Consider the following 17496-nt stretch of genomic DNA (forward strand, 5'->3'; position numbering starts at 1 on the left):
ACAACACAAATGTTCAACTACTAAGTGGATACACAGTACATGGAGCAACCAGCCATTATGGCAGCATAGAGGTCAATGGTCAGAGGATTAAACCACTGGCATGCGGTGCTAACTTAGAGAAGACAGAGTGAAGGATGACATATTGTATGCCAGTTATATGACATTTCAATAAAACACAAAATAAACACTAAAAAAAGAAACAAACAAAAACCAAACAACAATAACAAAAAAAATGGTGTTTAATGGGTCTAAAAGATGGTAGAAATTGAATGAACTATGGTAGGCTAGATTGAGGAAAATATTCTAACCTAAGATTCTGACAATGGCTGTTCAATCATATAAATATACTGAGAAGTAGCACCCTGTGCCATTTATTCTGAGTAAATTTTGGTATGCAAGTCATTTATCAGTGAAGCCATTTTCAAAGGTATCATTTTAAAAGTGAAAAGTCACATGACATGTGGTAGGAAGATATTTGGAATTTCAATAGCTGTAGAAAGATTAGAATCTAGAGTGGGTTTAGTTATGAGTGCACATGTATACACTACGCACACAACTCAACTAGAAACAGAAAATGCACATTGGAAAGGGTGAATTGGCAAAGACAATGAGTGATTATTTCACAATCAAACCCTGAACTATCAATAGTAAACTTTTAAAAGACAATCAACTCATTAGGGGGAAAGGTGTACATCAAAACCATGATGAAGCATCTATTCTGCAACATCCAGGAGAAACCTGAAAACTTGATGACATCGAATGTTGGCAAGAACATGAAGCAATGGCATTCTTCACATAAGTATGTGTAGCCATTCTAGAAAGCACGTAGACACATCCTGCAGCAAGGAAGATGTGCACTGTTCAGGACCCGGCTAGCCTATCCCTATACACACAACATGCAGGTGGACACATACTGTAGACTCATCACACATACCTCCATGAGAAAGATCATACTGGAGCATGCATAACTGTAGATGGCTTTCGAGTCCAATATTCGTATTTCATCTTGTCTCAACCAGTTTGTTCTGAGTGGCTGCTATTAAAGTGGGCATAACCAAACCTGTCCACCAGAGGCGCTGTGGCAATGAAAAGAGAAGTGCGGCGTCCATGGAGGAATGAACTAAGATGAACTAAGGCTTGCTATGCCTTCAAAAAAGATTATTTCCAATTTGCGTTCTAAGTGGGAATCCACAGCCTGCCTAATCGAAGGAATCCCTTCATTATAATACTAGGGGGTCAACAGGAAAAGCAACTGAGTCTCCATCCCCTTATTCCTGTGGTTTCTGGAAGGCCATCCTCTCCTACTTCACTCCAAAGAATTTAAAGCCAGGAGCCAACACTCTTTCCAGTGTTTCATGGAAAGATTGAATAGTGACCACTGACCACCTCCAGCTTAGGAGGCCAGGGTTACACATTTGCTCCCCTCTGGATTCCTTTAGGAGTTAAAGAGAGCCAGCCTCAACTTAATACAGCATCTGGATTATATTCAAATGGGAGTATGGTAGCCTAAAAGGCTAAATGTGCTTTTATATGCCCAGCGTGACACACTAATTCCTGGTCCTTAAAAACTTAAAAGATCATCTTAGTCTGTTTAGCTACAAAAGAAGCCCCATGCATGTTCGTGGGATCAAAAATAAACATTTTTGATCCCTTTGTATTTAATTTCACAGAGATGTTCGTGGCAATGGAGGTTGCAATGTGGTTGGACTTAAGAGTTTAGTAGAATATGTTCCTATTACAGATGTGTTTAAGGTTGGAAACCAGATTGGTCTGATGAGGCCTAATTAAAAAGAATTGTCTAAATAGGCACTCCAGACCAAGGTCAAATTTGGGGAGCACATGGAGCCAGTTAAGCTGTGAACAGAGGGGAACATTCTGGATTGAAGGAGATTCGCAAGCCGTGATCACAGCTAGGATGCTAACTCACTGTGCGGCTTGAAGAATCCGATTCCTATCTGTTCCTGTCGCTGTGGAGTCGGGGAAATGTCTCCTCCAGGCTTGAGATTCATAAATGTATTTCCTCTTCCTCAAAGCCATGTTACAGACAGGGCCGTGGCTATAGTTCAGTTGGCCCAGTGCCTGTTAGCATGCATGAAGCCTTGAGTTCAAGCCTCAATACTGCAAAGACAGGGCATGGTGGTACCCATCTGCAATGTCTACACTTAGGAGTCAGAGGCAGTAGGATCAAGAGTTCAAGATCATTCTTGACTGTGCGGCGAGTTCAAGAACAACCTGGATTATATGAGATCCTATAAAAAATAATCTACAAACACAGTACAGAAGTTATACTCTAGTGAGTCCATTAATCATACCCTAAGGACTGACAATGCCACACAAAGGTGCAGGAGAGACAACAGGAGAAAAAGGAACAAGAGTCAGAGAATGAAATGAGAAACCATGAGAGGGTCACATAAAAAGACCATCTGATCAGGGTGGCTCAGGGTATATGCAATGGAAGTGAAGACCACCTCCACAGGCTCATGGAGGGCTGAGGAAGGACACCCAGGGTACAGTGGGAAGGTGGCACAGCCATTAGTCACTTTCCCCGCCTTGCTGTGACAAAAACTTCCCAAAAGAACCTTCAGGGAGAGAGGGCTTATTCTGACTTACAGTTCAGGATGTGGTTTTGTCGTGGTAGGGAAGCCTAGTAGTGGACTTCTCCACGAAAGAAAGAGTGTGAAGCAGGTGGGGTCATATTTCAGGTACAATCAGAAAGCTGTGAATGAACAAGTGGGGCTGGCTACAGAACGCCAAGAGTGAGCCATATCCTCCATTCTGATGCCACCGCCACCCAAAGGTTCTACAACCTTCCAAAACACTGGCGACTAAGTGCTCAAACACAAGATGGGGGTGAGGGTGTCCATCATTCAAACCACAATGCGACCTGAGGTTAAATTAATCTCCCCCCCCCTCTCTCTCTCTCTCACACACACACACACACACACACACACACATTTTCTTTTCTAAAAAACAAAGAGGTGTGTAGGCATGAAAGCTTCCTGGCAAACTGCCTTGATTAATCTGACTTTAAAGACAAATGGACAAATGGTATATAACATGTGTGTGTGTGTGTGTGTGTGTGTGTGTGTGTGTGTGTGTGTGTGTATACAAACCAGGAAGTGATCGAGGCAGAAGCAGATGTGGGCCTTTCTGTTCTCCAGAGGGCGGGCCCCTCCCTGTTGAACTTCTCAGACTTTTCTGGTGTCGCCAAAGTGCTGCTGGGAATTTCTCTGCATAACCCTGCTCCTAAATCAACTCCCAGGAGACTGGGGGATGGAGGAGGGTGCCAGTTTAAAGTAGGTCTGATATGATCCAGGACCTGATAGGGTTTCAGCTGCTGGCTTTCTGGCAAATTGCAGAGAAATTAAAGAGATTCTTGCAGAGGTGAAACGGCTCAAGTCCTAGGGAGTGGACGCTGCTGCTCGGAGAGAAATACAAAGACCAGATTCATCTGCTTCAAGAATTATAAATAGAACAGTCAGATTAGATCCGGCCGAGGAATGGGGGCACCACGAGGGAGCCAAGTCCTTTCTGAAGAAAAAGGCAAGGTTCCAGAGGCTCCAAAAGTCCGAAGCAAACATAATAGACTTTCCAAAGAGGAGAAAGAAAGGTGGGGACGAAGAAAACTTTAAGTGGCCCTTTTCTTTTAACTCATAACCTCATTCAAGCAAACAGGCAAAATCATGGGTCCCTGAGAGAGGTTAAAAGGAAATTACCACCCCATAAGGAGTCATTCACTGTAGCCAGAATGAAAAGGTTTTTCTGCTCTGTGGAAAACACAAGCCACTTCCAAACTTTAAGTTAAAAACTTGGCCAAGGGAGTTTGGCCTCCCTGTATGTCTGTCTTGGAGATGTTTATCCAGCGGGTGGAGATATTGAGATGGGCCTGGTTTTCAGGTTGATTTTTTTTCCCTTGTTCCACATAAGGTTTCCATCAGATGCAGTCTGCATAGTGGTACAAGCCAGGAGGCTGTCAGAGGAGAGGCCTTGATTTAACTTCAGCAGGCTGTAGCTAAAGCAGGTTTCAGTTTGGTAAGAACAAAGCCACAGTGGAGAGACCAAGCCCTAGGCAGTACTGGGAGCTAGGGGGAAGGACAGTGGCTTCTGCCTCCCAAGGCCTGCTGCCCAGACCCTTCCAGCCTCAAATGCCATGTGGGCTCAGGACTCTCTGACTGTCTCTGACTGTCTGGGCTGCAGATTCCCCATCTGTTGTAATGAGTCTTGCTGCCACCTACACCTTGGGGTTGTTTGAAGGAAGTAATATAAAATACAAGCTCTGCGGGGATGTCATTAGGACACTAAGTACTAAGTAAAATGTATTCTCTCCCAGGGCCCCTGAGCATGCTCTGCAAACCCAGAGATGGTGGAGGCTGCTCGGTCACAGAGTATGTCTCCTGATCTCCACAGGGCGTCATCCCTAAATACTTCCAGCCTCCCTTCTAAAACGGCATCCTGGAGGCACTTTACAGGAGGCTTGAGAAGGCTGAATCTGTGTCTGTGTTACGTTTTGAATCCTTTCTATGGGATTCAGTAGGTACAGATTATAGCCTGGAAATTTTCTCTTTTCTTTTTCTTTCCTCTTCTTCTCTTCTCTTCTCTTCTCTTCTCTTCTCTTCTCTTCTCTTCTCTCCTCCTCCTCTTCTCTTCTCTCCTCCTCCTCTTCTTCTTCATTCTCCTTCAATCTCTCTCTGTGTCTGTGTGTCTGTGTCTGTGTCTGTGTCTGTGTCTTTGTCTCTTGTCAGCTCTCTGTCTCTGCCTCTCTGTCTCTGTGTGTCTCTCTATGTGTCTCTGTGTATCTCTGTCTCTCTCTCTGTCTCTGTCTCTCTCTGTCTCTCTCTGTCTCTGTCTCTCTCTCTCTCTCTCTCTCTCTCTCTCTCTCTCTCTCTCTCTCTCGTACATGTATGTATATATGTAGACAGATGTACTTGCTCACACTGGACCAGAGCTTGATAGCTTGATATCAGGTGTGTCTCCTTCTACATTTATTATTTATTTATTTATTTATTTATTTATTTATTTCCTTAGACAGGATTTCTCACTAAATTTAAAGTTAGCCATTTCTGTTAGGCCAGCTGGCCAAGATGTCTGCAGAATCCACCTGTACCCACCTGCCCCCTCTCACCCCTCAATGCTAGGTTATAAAATGCACACCACAGTGCCCAGTTCACTTGGCTGCCAGGGGTCCACACTCGGGTCCTCATGCCTGCAGAGCAAGCTCTTTACCCACTGAGCTGTCTCCCCAACGCCTCCCCCCACACCCCCGCCCACACACACACACCTTTTGACACAGTGTCTCTCTGTAGCTCAGACTGGCTTCAAAGTCGCCAAGTAGCCTAGGTTTGAACTTCAACTTGCAATCTTGTTGCATCAGGCTCCTGAAGGTAGGGGTGACAAGCATGTGCCATCACACACATTTGGGACACTTTTTCTCACACTGTTTCTTGTCACTGAAAAGTAAGACTGGAACTGATCTTGCAGGGTCGAGGATGGATGCAAATTGAGGAGATTACAAATCTCACAGCATGTGCTCAGTGCAGAGCAGTTCCCACCTCTAACCATCACATCTGTCATGGCTACCCATCTTATTGTCCTTGGATTAGATGAAACAGGTACCTCTTTATTACCTCATATCCCTCTAATGTTATTAAAGATCAGTTTTATTTTCTTCAAACAATGAATGGATATACTTCTGCCTCCAAAGACACAGAATAGGCATCACTTTCCCTGCTCTTCCCACTGGGTGCAGCTAAAGTCTCTGGATGCTGAGCAGACACAGCTGGAGTGAACAAGGCCTGCCAGCTGGAAAGACTCACAGAACAGCCCAGACTTAAGTTCACTGACTTCCCTGAGGTTCCTTTTGTGCTTCTTATATCCCAGATTGGGAGATGGAGAAACCAGCAACCTGGAAATGCCAAAGAGCCTGGAATAAAAATAGATTCAACAGAAGGTGGTTCTCAAATACCCAAAGGACTGGAAGAGGGGTGGCCTAGCAGAGCTTTTGACACACGGTAACCACTTTGTGCCACCAAATAAACAGAGGACACTGTGGCACTATCTGTCTGTGCTAGTGAAGCAGTGAAGGTTAGGGACAAACTAGAATTCGTGTGTGTGTGTATGTGTGTGTGTGTGTGTGTGCCTGCTCTCCCATGCTCACTGCCTCAGGTGTGCTAGGCAAATGCTCTCTCGCTGACCTGCATCCCCAGTTCCCTAGATTTCTGTTCGTGCCAAGCTATAATGAGACACGCTGTACCCTTACCAGGTGATCCCAGAAAAGTCAAGTCTGAAGTTTGAACGTTTATCTATGCCCGCCATCCTGCCAAGGGAAGCTGTGGGAAACACACAGAACCACCCTTGAAGGAAACTGTAGGATGACAGGCTCCTGCCGCACACTGCCTGGCATTGCCATCCAGATGCCTAAAACAAATAGGTCCACCCAGTCTAGATTAGAGCTTCTCAACCATGAACTGAACCAAGCCTCTCCTCCTTATTCATTAATTCTATCAGATAGTCTATTATGGTGACAGTGTGTGGACTAATACAGGCTACAATGTCGATAAACATCAACAATACACTAAGCAAAATGAACCGCTAACCCATAAGCTAAGTCCTGTGAAATCTTGCACACACGAAATGGAGAATGGAATGGTGATTGGAAGATGTAGGAGGAACCTGGAGAATGAATGGGTGTCATCTGAAGAACACAAGGGTATAATTTCCAAGAGTCGGGAAGAAGGACAGTGATGATGGCGATACATCGATACACACATAACACGGCTAACATGATTAGTGTGGTAAGATTTATGTTACGCAGAGTTTGCCACAATAAACATTTATTATTAAAAATTAAGAAAGTAATTAAAAAGAAAGACTTGGTGGGTAAGTTCAAGGACAGAATAGAAAAGAACCAGTCACTGAATTAGAAAATAGGGACAATACAAATTATTCACTCGGAACCGAGAAGAAAATAGATCAAAAGAAACATAAGCCAAGCTTTTATGACTTGCTAGCTCATAAAAAATAAAATTATGTAATATTTATGCCATCAGAGCTGCAGAGGGAGAGGAGAGCTTGGGTGGGGTTTAATTTGTCCTCAGATAAATGGCTGAAATGTTCCAACTTTGAGAACAATAACACAGATTCAAGAAGCTGTAAGAGATCCAAGAAGATCCAGTCAAAGAAAGCCATACTTGGGCACACACAGTCAAGCTTCCCCAAACAGAACCAAACCTTGGATGGTAACGGGAGAACAACACGCAAGTCTGGGGAGACAACTGTAATGGCAGCAACCTTGATTCAGAAACTTGAGCAACTGGAGGGAGTAACCCAGCGTCCAAGGGCTAAAAGCAGATGACAGTCAAATATAAATGACATGCCCAGCGAGACTACCATTCAAGGAACAAGAAGAATCGACGTGTTAACACGAGGAAAAACTTAGCATAGTTCTTACTAGTAGATCCACCTTAAAATAACAGCTTTAGAAAATAGAAATAGAGTTTATAAAAGGGGAGGGTGGAAGTCACTTGAGCCACCAGAAAAACAAGAACAAAACAAAGCAAAACAACAACAACAATAATAGACAACAAGTAAAAGCATGCTTGTCCAATGAGTAAAAGGGACTCTATCTTGTTTCCTAAATTATCCTTGACCATAAAGCAAGAACTGAGATCCTGTCTACACAGCTCCAATTGTCCGTGCAAGAGTGTTTGAGACAATTTATGGACAGGGAAGGCTAAAGGGAGGTGAGAGTTTTATACTTCGTGTGACATTGTGGTAGGATTACATCAGTAGAAGACCATGATGCATTCATTAGGCATAAAGACGTCATGGCCACAACAATCACAAGTAAAATGATAAATGAAAAAGATGTGACCAAAGGATGGAGAGATGCTCAGCTGGTAGGAATACTTGCTGTCCTTGCAGAGGACCAGAGTGGAGTTCCCAGCAGCCCCGGGGTGCTGTAGCTCCAGTCAGGACGCCTCACACCCTCTTCAGGCTTTCTCAAGCACCTGTACACAGATGCATGGGCATGTGTACCTACACATAAGTAAAAATAAAATAAAATTTTTAAAATGTAATGATTAATGATTAGACTTTATAACAATATTCAAAGAGCCCAATGTAACTCATAGAAAACAAATGAGAAAGATAGACAACAGAACATGGAAAACAGGATCAAAAACGACCAGCATACTACCTTCCCAAAGTAGATGCTATCTGTCCCTAACATGTCAGAAATACTTCAAAGCCAAGTCCTCTAACTATATCCACTTAAAGCCAGAAACTGACAGGGTGAGTTCTAAAAATATGCTGACCCAATTACATTCTTCCATAAGAAACTCAACCTCCCCCCACACACAAAGAATCATCCTGTAAGTAACAAGTGATTCTAGCAGATTTCCAGGACACAAGACAACAACAAAGAGTTTTTATTTGTTTTTCATTTGTTTTTATTTATTTTTATTATTTTATTTCTACATATAAATACATTAGAACATTGTTACACTAGAGTTGTGAATTCACCAGCACTTACAATGATGCTAAGAAACTAATGACACACACGTAGAAGCTCTCATATACTCACTACTACAAGACAAGGATGAGAGAAAACAAGAAAATCTAAACAACTATGGTGCAAACTGTCTTCACAATAGGAGAGAGCCAACAGGGTAAGGGTCTCATTTATCCCTAAATATATTTGCAAACTTGATGCAGCACCCATCGAAACCCTTAAATGGTCCTTTGTAGCTATAGATAGAACTACTCTAAGATTTATTCTGATATGGAAATATATATAATTTGAAAGATATAATTTTATATCATTAAAAAACCATTATCCTAATGGGAAGGTAAAGTGGGAAAAAATTCCCATGCCTCATTCCGTGACATTTTGTACAGCTTCTGTGATGAGGACCTAGTGGTGCGGACAGCAAAATGCACACACTCATCAATGGGCTAGAAGAGGAAAGCCAGAAAAAGACCCATACATGGCTGCACAATTGATTTCTTTAAGATTTTTCTTTTACTTTATGTGGTGAGTATTAGGCCCACATGTATGTATATATATGCATCACATGTGTGCCTGGTGCCAAGATGGTTCTGAGCCTTCATGTGGGTTTTGGGAATCGAACTCAGGACCTCTGTAAGGGCAGCAAGTGCTCTCAAAGGCTGAGCCATCTCTCCAGCTCTTCCCTGTGTACTTTGGACAAAGGTCTGACAACAGTGTAGTGGGCGAAAGCAGATTTTGACTTTTTCAACAAATTGGAAATAAAAGAAAAAGATAGACGATGAAGGAGGAGAATGGAGGAAAAACAGGAAAAGGGGAAGGGGAAAGTTAAGCAGGAGGAAGGGACAGAAGAAGAAGGGTGAGATGAGGAAGAGGAAGCCAACCCGATCCACCCTTTTCACCACGATTGTGTACATTAAGTCAAGATGCATCGCCAGCTTAAATGTTAAAAGTAAAACTAGAAGTTTGGAGGCGTGGCTTAGTAGTAGTAGACTGCTTACTGGCTGTGTGTAGGGCAGAGGTTTGGTTCCCAGGACTAGGAGTGGGGAGAGGGGGAGACAGGAGGGACGAAGGTGGAAAAGGAGAGGGGAAGTAGGGGCAGGAAGAATGAGAAAGAAGAGGGGAGAGGAGAAGAGAGAAGAGAAGGGGAGGGGAGAGGAGGAGGGGAGGGCATGGCATTTTTTTTTTAATGGAGAATAATTTCAGCACCTAAGGCTAGGGCAGAGATCCTAGACTTGACATAAAAATCACAGCCTATTAAAGAAAAAGACAATAAACTGGACTCTGTCAAGATTATAAACTTCTACCTTGTAAGGAGAAGAAGCCAGTTATGAGACTAAGACACCAAGTAAAGGAATAGGAGAGAATACTCAGAAGTTAGCCGACATGCGGGGTTAGGACATGCGCAGATTAGGAGCTCTCGAACCTCCAGAGGGAAACACACACAGTCCAATTAGAGAGTGTACAAGCAGAGAGAAGAAACATTTCATCAAAGGGAACCTGCAGATGGCCAATAAGCACATGAAAAGATGCCAGCCAAGAGGGAAATGCAGTCGGAGAGGATAATCAGGTAGCACGGAGCACCTCGCCAAATGCTGCCGAGGTGGGGAAAGGAGACCCCTCATACCTTGACAGCAGGAATGCAAAACAGTACAGCCACTGTGGAGAACGTTTGGTAGCTGGTTAACAACACAAAGTGGCAGCATTACAGGACCCAGAAAATGCACTTCTACGCATCTCTTCCAGAGAGAAAAAAGCTTACTATTCTCAGAAAGAGGTGTATATACATTTACAGCAGCGCTCCACACAACAGCAAGAAACTGAAGGCGATTCCAGGGTTAAACAACCTGTGTGTGGTGTGTCTATACTGTGGTGTGTCTATACAATGGGATAGTGTCTGGCAAAAATAAGGAGTGACTGTTGGCATAAAGAACAGCGTGGAAAGATGGTTGAAACTTGCACACTGCATGTTGCAATGTATATAACATTCATGAAATTATAACCATCAGAGATGAAGAACAGATTCATAGAATCGAGGATCAAAGAGGAAGTCTAGGTGGACATGGCGACTGTGACCACCAAAAAGAGAAACTCTGACTGCATAGGTGTCAGTCGCCCGATGGTGACATTGTACTGTAGTTTGTGTTGGGGACAGCTAAAAGTATGTGGGGTGACTCTGTATCAGTTCTTATGCATCTCACCTCAAACTTTAAGAAAAAAAAACTTTAACTTTTAAAAGTACCATGTAATAATTTTAGGAAATCTGTAAAATACACACACTCACATAGTTTACTGAAAGAGAACAAAATACAACTGTCTTTCTTCTATGGGGAGATAACCACTCTGAAGATTCAGGGGTGCTTAATCAATCTGAAAAAAAAATATTTCTGACAATGAATAACTTCAGGAGCAGTAATTTCTACTCAATGGCAATGGTCCTCTCACCCCATAATACCTCAAATGTTGTGCCAATTCAGATGCACCTTCTTATCCTTGAATGGCCTGATGCCACCCTCTGTCTCACCGGTGAATTACCAATCCTCCTATCCCAACACTTCGGCTAATTTCCTATGGGATAACTCACCTAACTCCTGGAAGAACAAGCTTCCACCTGTCATGAAAACCAGCAAAACCAAAACAGCGGTGCTCTACATCCCATGTGGGTTGTATTCCAACCAAATACCCAGCATCTGAAACAGACCACAGCGGAGTGGGTAGTGCCAAGGTGGCTCTGGGGGCTGGTCCTGTGATGTCTGTGGTGGGTGATGAGATGAACCTGAAAAGTGACAGTGCACATACACTCCTGGGGTCTGGTGGCCGGCTGAGTCAGGTGGCATGCCATCCATTCCATAAGGAACATCCCAATCTAGGTGGTCAGATGTCATTGCTTTCTTTGCTGCCATCCTCTCCTGCAACTTCTCCATCTATAAGATGAACATTGTTGGTCTGTCTTTGGGCCATAGGGGTGTTAAAAACATACATGCACAACCTCCACACCATTAGAATCTCACCCCATAAGTCAACAAAAGGTTACTCTGCAAGAGACAGTTTCAAGTTTGTTATTCAGCCTGATCCTTGAATGTTTGATAAAAAGTGACTAGTGGTTAGCACCCTGAGGATTCAGAGTTGAGTTCAGAAAAGAGTCCAGCGAAAATAAAGACATATAGAACATCCAATAAAACGACTCCATCCTGCCAGGTCGTCCTAAGGAAAACACAGGGCCTGATTGGCAGATGTTTTGTGGCCTATACATCTCTATGACGCAGCAATTCTGCTCAGTCGAGAGGAATGAAAGTAAAAGAAAAAAATGTATTTAAAGCAACCATATTCATCAACTCTAGAAATATCTTGTGTCAACTACCAGGTAAATGGATGGGCAGAGAACGGAACAGTCACATAGCACAGTACTGTGTAGCCAAACAAAAAAGGGAACAAACCCCTAAAACATGTGTGCCACAAGGATGAGTCCTAAAACACCCGGTGAAACAAGAACACAGATAAGAAAGAATGCCAACTCTGTGCTTTTAGTGATGTGAAGTCAGGAGCAGACAACGCTATGCCAGGCAGTAGAGATGGGTGTCACCATTGGTGGCGAAGTAAATAGAGTCACATGTCACTTAAGAAGGGGAATGTTCCAAAGATGGCTCACAAGGTGATTGCACCATTGTGCAAACATCACAGCATGTTCGTACAAACCTCTGTGGCACAGAGCACTCGAGAGAGACCGGCACTCACGAGACCTCTGGCTACAGTGTGATATTAAAGGGGCTTGCTACTTGAACCCTTGGTCTTAGCCTCTGGTGCTATTTTGGAAGCTTATGGGACCCCTTGGGAGGTGGGGCCTAGCTAGAAGTAGTGGGTGGCTGGGACGTAGATCCAGCCCTATTGCTCACCCCAGTTTATGGCTCCACTCATGATCGGAACTGTTCAGATCTTTTGTTATCTTCTGGGACCAGAGGCAAGTATGTGGCCCCTTGTATGTGGAGTGATCAGAAGGTAGCTTAGAGACAGATCAAAGGACTATAAAGCAATATCTTGTTTAGCGAAGTGCTTTCACATGCATGTACAATTACCAGACCCATCAAACTGAACACTTAGGGACTGAGTGTATGGTTGGAGATGTAAGTTGACTCCTAATAAACATCTTTTTTTTTTAAATTTGTGGGGCCCTCCCACATTCGGGGGCAGGGAAAGTTTAATCCTAGTGAATACATTTTAAATGTATATCATAAATTCTGTTTTGATAGCATCCTTCCAATACGTTTATTGAAGACACCAACTAAATTCACTACTTGTTTTGTCCAGCAAGGAATGGGGAAATCAAGGAAGAGAACAGGTGCCTGACACTCTCCTCACTGTCCAGCTCTATTCTCGATCCACCGAGAACTCACGAGGTCCCCGTCTTCTTTATCCTGGGCTTGAAGTTCTCCAGGATAGACCTGATAGACCATTTGCATTCATGAATATCAGCACCCAAAGCATGTGTGCGGTAAGACAAACAGAATGATCTGACTTGTGTGGTATCTGTTCTTATAGGGACCACACTTGTTTAGAAAAACTCCCTGGAGGAGCTAAGAAGGAAGGAGGTTCCACTGGGACAATGAGAAGTGTGTGCTTTGGAGAACTTGGAGACTTTTGAGCACAAGAGACACAGAAGGAGAAAAGCATAGAACACACTGGGCAAATAAAAAGCATTAACCACAGCAGGCTGTTGGGATCAAGCAATGCCCTGCCCTGGACTGCTCCATGTTATTTGAAACAATCATTTTCCAGGCTGATCCCTGACCTGAGAGACTCCATGTTGTGGGGTAGCTTCTGACTTCATTTGAGGGGCATGGATAACTGCAGCCTGGAAAGAGAGAAGGATCCACCCTGAAACCTCACCGAGGAGAAATGGAATCATGGGAGAAACAAGGCAGCTCCTGAAGACTGAACTCTGGTGTTAAGTCAGTGCGGACTGGGATTTAACATTGTTGGAGTCTGTTTTCTGTTACTAGAGCAGAGTTACCTGAGGCTGGGTGACTTACGGAGAATAGAGACTTGCTTTGACATAGAGTTCTAGAGCAGGCTAACAGTATCTAGTGAGGGCATCCCAGCACTGCAGAAGTAAAAGAGAAAGCTGTTGGCTTCAGAAGAAACAAAGCTTCACTTAGAGCATGTTATTCTCCAGTAGTTAAGACCACCATCAGTTCTTTAGGCTGTGAATAATACTAACCAGTGAGAAGCTGAACCCAGGACATCAGCCAGCAGGAGGAGGATTCCTCATTCCTAACAAAGTTAACCACATGTGTGTGGACTTTCTGTCAAAGGAACAATAGTTGTATCCCATACAAATAAGTCAAACCCAAGAATAGTGGTTTGAATGAGAATGGCCCCCTCCCCCCAATAGGGTCATATATTTAAATGCTCGGCCCCTAGTTCGTGGGACTATTTTGGTAAGAATTAGGAGTTGTGGCCTTGTTGGAGGTGGTGTGCCACTGTGGGTGGGTTTTGAGGTTTCCAAAAGCTAAGACCAGCCCTAGTCTCCCTCTCTGTCTATGTCTCTCATTCTTATTTACTATCTCTCTCTCTCATTCTCTGTCTCTAGCTCTCTCACTCTCCTGCGCTCTCTCTCTCTCTCTCTCTCTCTCTCTCTCTCTCTCTGTATCTCCATCTCTGCCTTCTTGTGGACCAGATGTAAGTTCCCAGCTCCCAGGTACCGCTCTAGCACCATGTCCACAGCAATAAAAATGTGACTAAGACACAAAGTGAGCTATTGTAAGGCTTCCTCTTCATTGCCCACTTCCCATCAGTACCGTTGTCGCTGGCTAGTTCTATGTCAACTTGACCCATTTTGGAAGAGGGAATGTCAGTTAATAAAATGCCCCAACCAGTTTGAACTGTGGGCAAGCCTGTGGTGCATTTTTTTGATTGGTGGTTGATATGGAAGGGTTCCGCTCACTGTGGGTGGTGCCATCCCCTAGGCGGGTGGTTCTGGATGGTATAAGAAAGCAGAGTGAGCAAGCCATGAGGAGCAAGTCAGTAAGCAGCACTCTTCTATGGCCTCTGCTTCTGTTGCTGCCTTGAGTTAGTGCTTGAACTTCTCTAGATGATGGACTCCAAGCTATATGTCGAAATAAACCCTCTCCTTCTCAAGTTGCTTTTGGCCAGGATATTTTATCACAGCCATAGAAACCTTACCTAAGGCACCATTGCGGGATCCCCAATGACAAAGGAGAGCCAAGGAGTTGGAAAGGTTCAGACTGTAGACTTAAGGAAGGGATGTAGCTCTCTGTAAACCAATGATTCTTGTGGAAATTGTAAATGCTCCAGTTCTCTAATGTATGTGGCTTTGAAACCCCATTCCCAAAGGAGAAAGTTGGGGTGGGGGTGGCTGATTCAACATTTGGCAGTCCACTGGAGTATGTAACACTTGGCATTTCCTCCCTTCATTATTTAAAGGGCAATTCATTACGTGCAATGGAAACAAATAAAAACTCTATTTCTGACATTTCTAAATCTGAACCCTGAACTCTCCATAAACCTCCCAGTTTCAAAATAATTATTTAAGCAAAGCCCTGGTGTATTCCTTCTGAACCATTGAGGAGTGCTCCTAATGGCTGGTGATGCAATCGCCTCCAGTGTGGAGGCTTGGGTATTGGACTTTTCCTGAAGCATATTAAATGGTCCCCTATGCTGCAGCCATTAAAGGCAATCCTGTCCTCACAGGCCTCAATCAAATTTGCACAGCAATTAGTCCTACCCAGAGTTTGATACATTTCTTAATTATAAAACAACTTTGTACTCCATTGGCCCTTTCAGATGGGTTGTTGAGAATGTTAATCACCTCCTCCTGAGACAGCAAAGAGTTTTGGTAGTGGTGTGTGTGTGTGAGTGTGTGTGTGTGTGTGTGTGTGTGTGTGTGTGTGTGTGTTTAGCTCTACTTAAGGGAGACAAGACACAGAGGAACTAACATTACTGAATATCGACTATGACTTTGGGTCTATGTTGGGCAATTTCCACACAGGCGAATAAACCTGTGGAAATATATGGATCTTTAGAAAAGTTGGATTGCCTGACAGAGTACCCACATAGTGATAGATCAGTCTGGTAGGGATTGAGTTTTCATTCTTACTTACCCTGAGTTGATGATGACTTTTGCTCGTTTTTAATTTTGTGTGTTATGTGTGTTTGTGTGGTTCACAAGTGTGCTTGCAGTGTGTGTGTGTTGGGGGGGGGGTCAGAAGTGAACAAACTGCCTTCCTTTATCTCTCTCCACTGTGTGTTTTTGTTTGTTTGTTTGTTTTTGAGACAGGGTTTCTCACTGGACTTCGAGTCCACTGATCCTGCAAGACTTGCAAACAAGCAAGCCTGGGGCTCCTCCCCTCCCCTCCCCTGAGGGCTGGGATCTTCAGGCAGGACACCAGGACCCCGGCTTTTTAGATGCAGTAGGATTCGAATTCAGACCTTGTTTGTGAGGCAAGTGCTTTTTCAGCTGAGTCCTCTCATCAGTCCCACCTGTGTCTTTTTTCAAAATTCTCATTCACTGTGAGATTTTTTTTCAGGCAATGTTCAGGCAATGCTAGGTGCGGTTAAAAAAAATTATTGGCTGAATCCCATCTGCCAGGAGCTAGTTCCTCTAAGGGAGCCTCTAAGCAAGGTGAGACTACCTCAGTCTGAGTGGGTGCTGTTTCAGGCTGGTCCTAGGCTGAACCAGACTCTCCAGATAGTCTAAGCTTTCTGCAGCTGCTATCACTGGCCTCAAGAGCGTGCCAAGCGCTTGCTTCCCCACCCCCACCCCCCACCCCCGCTGGCCTTGACTCCTGCCTGGCCCCACACCCTTTGCACTAATCCCTCCTCCCCCACCTACGTGGTGGGTTTTTTGGTTTTCTTCATTGCAATCTTCCTAAATTGCACATTTCATAAGACCGTCAGGAAAAAGTCAGGAAATGAGGTTTCCAGGAAGAGGGAGGCGGAGAATACAGGGCCGGGTGGGAAGCCAGAGAACAGGAGAGCAGTCTTTCATTATCACGACCTGTTCCACGCACACCCTCTCCCGGTGCCATCCTCGCGCTGGATGCGAGCCATCCTCTGGGCTAATGAGCTAGGCGCGGGAGATAACTAATCCTAATGCAATTACCTCTCGGTGCAGCACTGATAGGTCCACTGTGCTCCCCGCGTGCCCGGCAGCCTGAGCCAGGCTGGAGCAGCTGGGCCTCAGCCTCCTGTCGGAGACGTTTTGACAGCTGTATACAGTCCCGGGCCCCCTCCCACGGCCCGCGTCCCGGGAGAGTGATCTTTTCACAGCGAGTCCCCATGAAGCCTGTCGGAGGTGAAATGAAATCTTAGCAGCTTGGGGGAGGAGGGGGGAAAGCTGGGTGGTGCGAGCTCAGATGCTATTTCCAGGGCGGTGATGGGAGCAGTAGAGGCTCGAGCCCCCGCTCCCCCTCCATCTCTGCGGCGCCCCGAGGCCTGGCGGGGTGTGCGGGCTGCAGTGACAAATGGCAGTGCAAGCAAGGCCTGGCCCTCTCCTGGTGCAGCCGGCGCGATCGGGGGAGGGGGAGGAGGAACGGGGTGGGGGGAATGGTTTGCAGCACACTTGTTCCTTTGTTTAGCGGGACCACGTGCTCTGTTTGCACAGCAGCATGTGGTACCCCAGGAGGAAATCAAACCAGCGCTGAAAGTTCAAGGAACAGCCAAGCTCTGCTGGGAAGTGGCGGGGCCAGGACCGGGATGGAGCAATGGAGCGGGTGGCCTGCGGACTCCCTCCCTGAGAGTCAGAAGGAGGGGGGACTCCAGTCCAGAGCTGTTTGGGAGAAAGAGGACTGCTGGAGTTTTTGGCAACGAACGCACACAAGAGGACTTTCTGGGACCAGCCACCCTCTCTGACAGGCGTAGTGGGATGGCAATCTTCTGTTTGAAAGGTTTTTGAGTTGATATAGGTGTCTCCCAACCCAGATTTCATCTGACACTTGCAAAAAAAAAGTGCCTTTCCCTCTAGAGCTAGAATGGGA

General features: G+C 44.9%; 1 long non-coding RNA gene across 2 annotated transcripts in view; it reads right to left on the reverse strand.

Moving 5' to 3' along the window:
* The window catches only part of LOC115031953 (uncharacterized), an 89280-nt gene extending 72338 nt beyond the window's left edge, over window positions 1-16942 (reverse strand). The window contains exon 1 of one of the 2 annotated variants that reach the window (XR_003837612.2): window positions 16623-16942. This is a non-coding gene — a long non-coding RNA (uncharacterized LOC115031953). Of the gene's footprint in view, window positions 1-3113; window positions 3399-16622 lie in introns of those variants that run through there. The other variant, XR_015044526.1, reaches the window with a different exon arrangement.
* Window positions 16943-17496: the final 554 nt, after the last annotated feature.

Source organism: Mus caroli, unplaced genomic scaffold (genome assembly GCF_978045245.1).
Source record: "Mus caroli unplaced genomic scaffold, Mus_caroli_1 scaffold_11, whole genome shotgun sequence".
Lineage (NCBI taxonomy): Eukaryota > Metazoa > Chordata > Mammalia > Rodentia > Muridae > Mus > Mus caroli.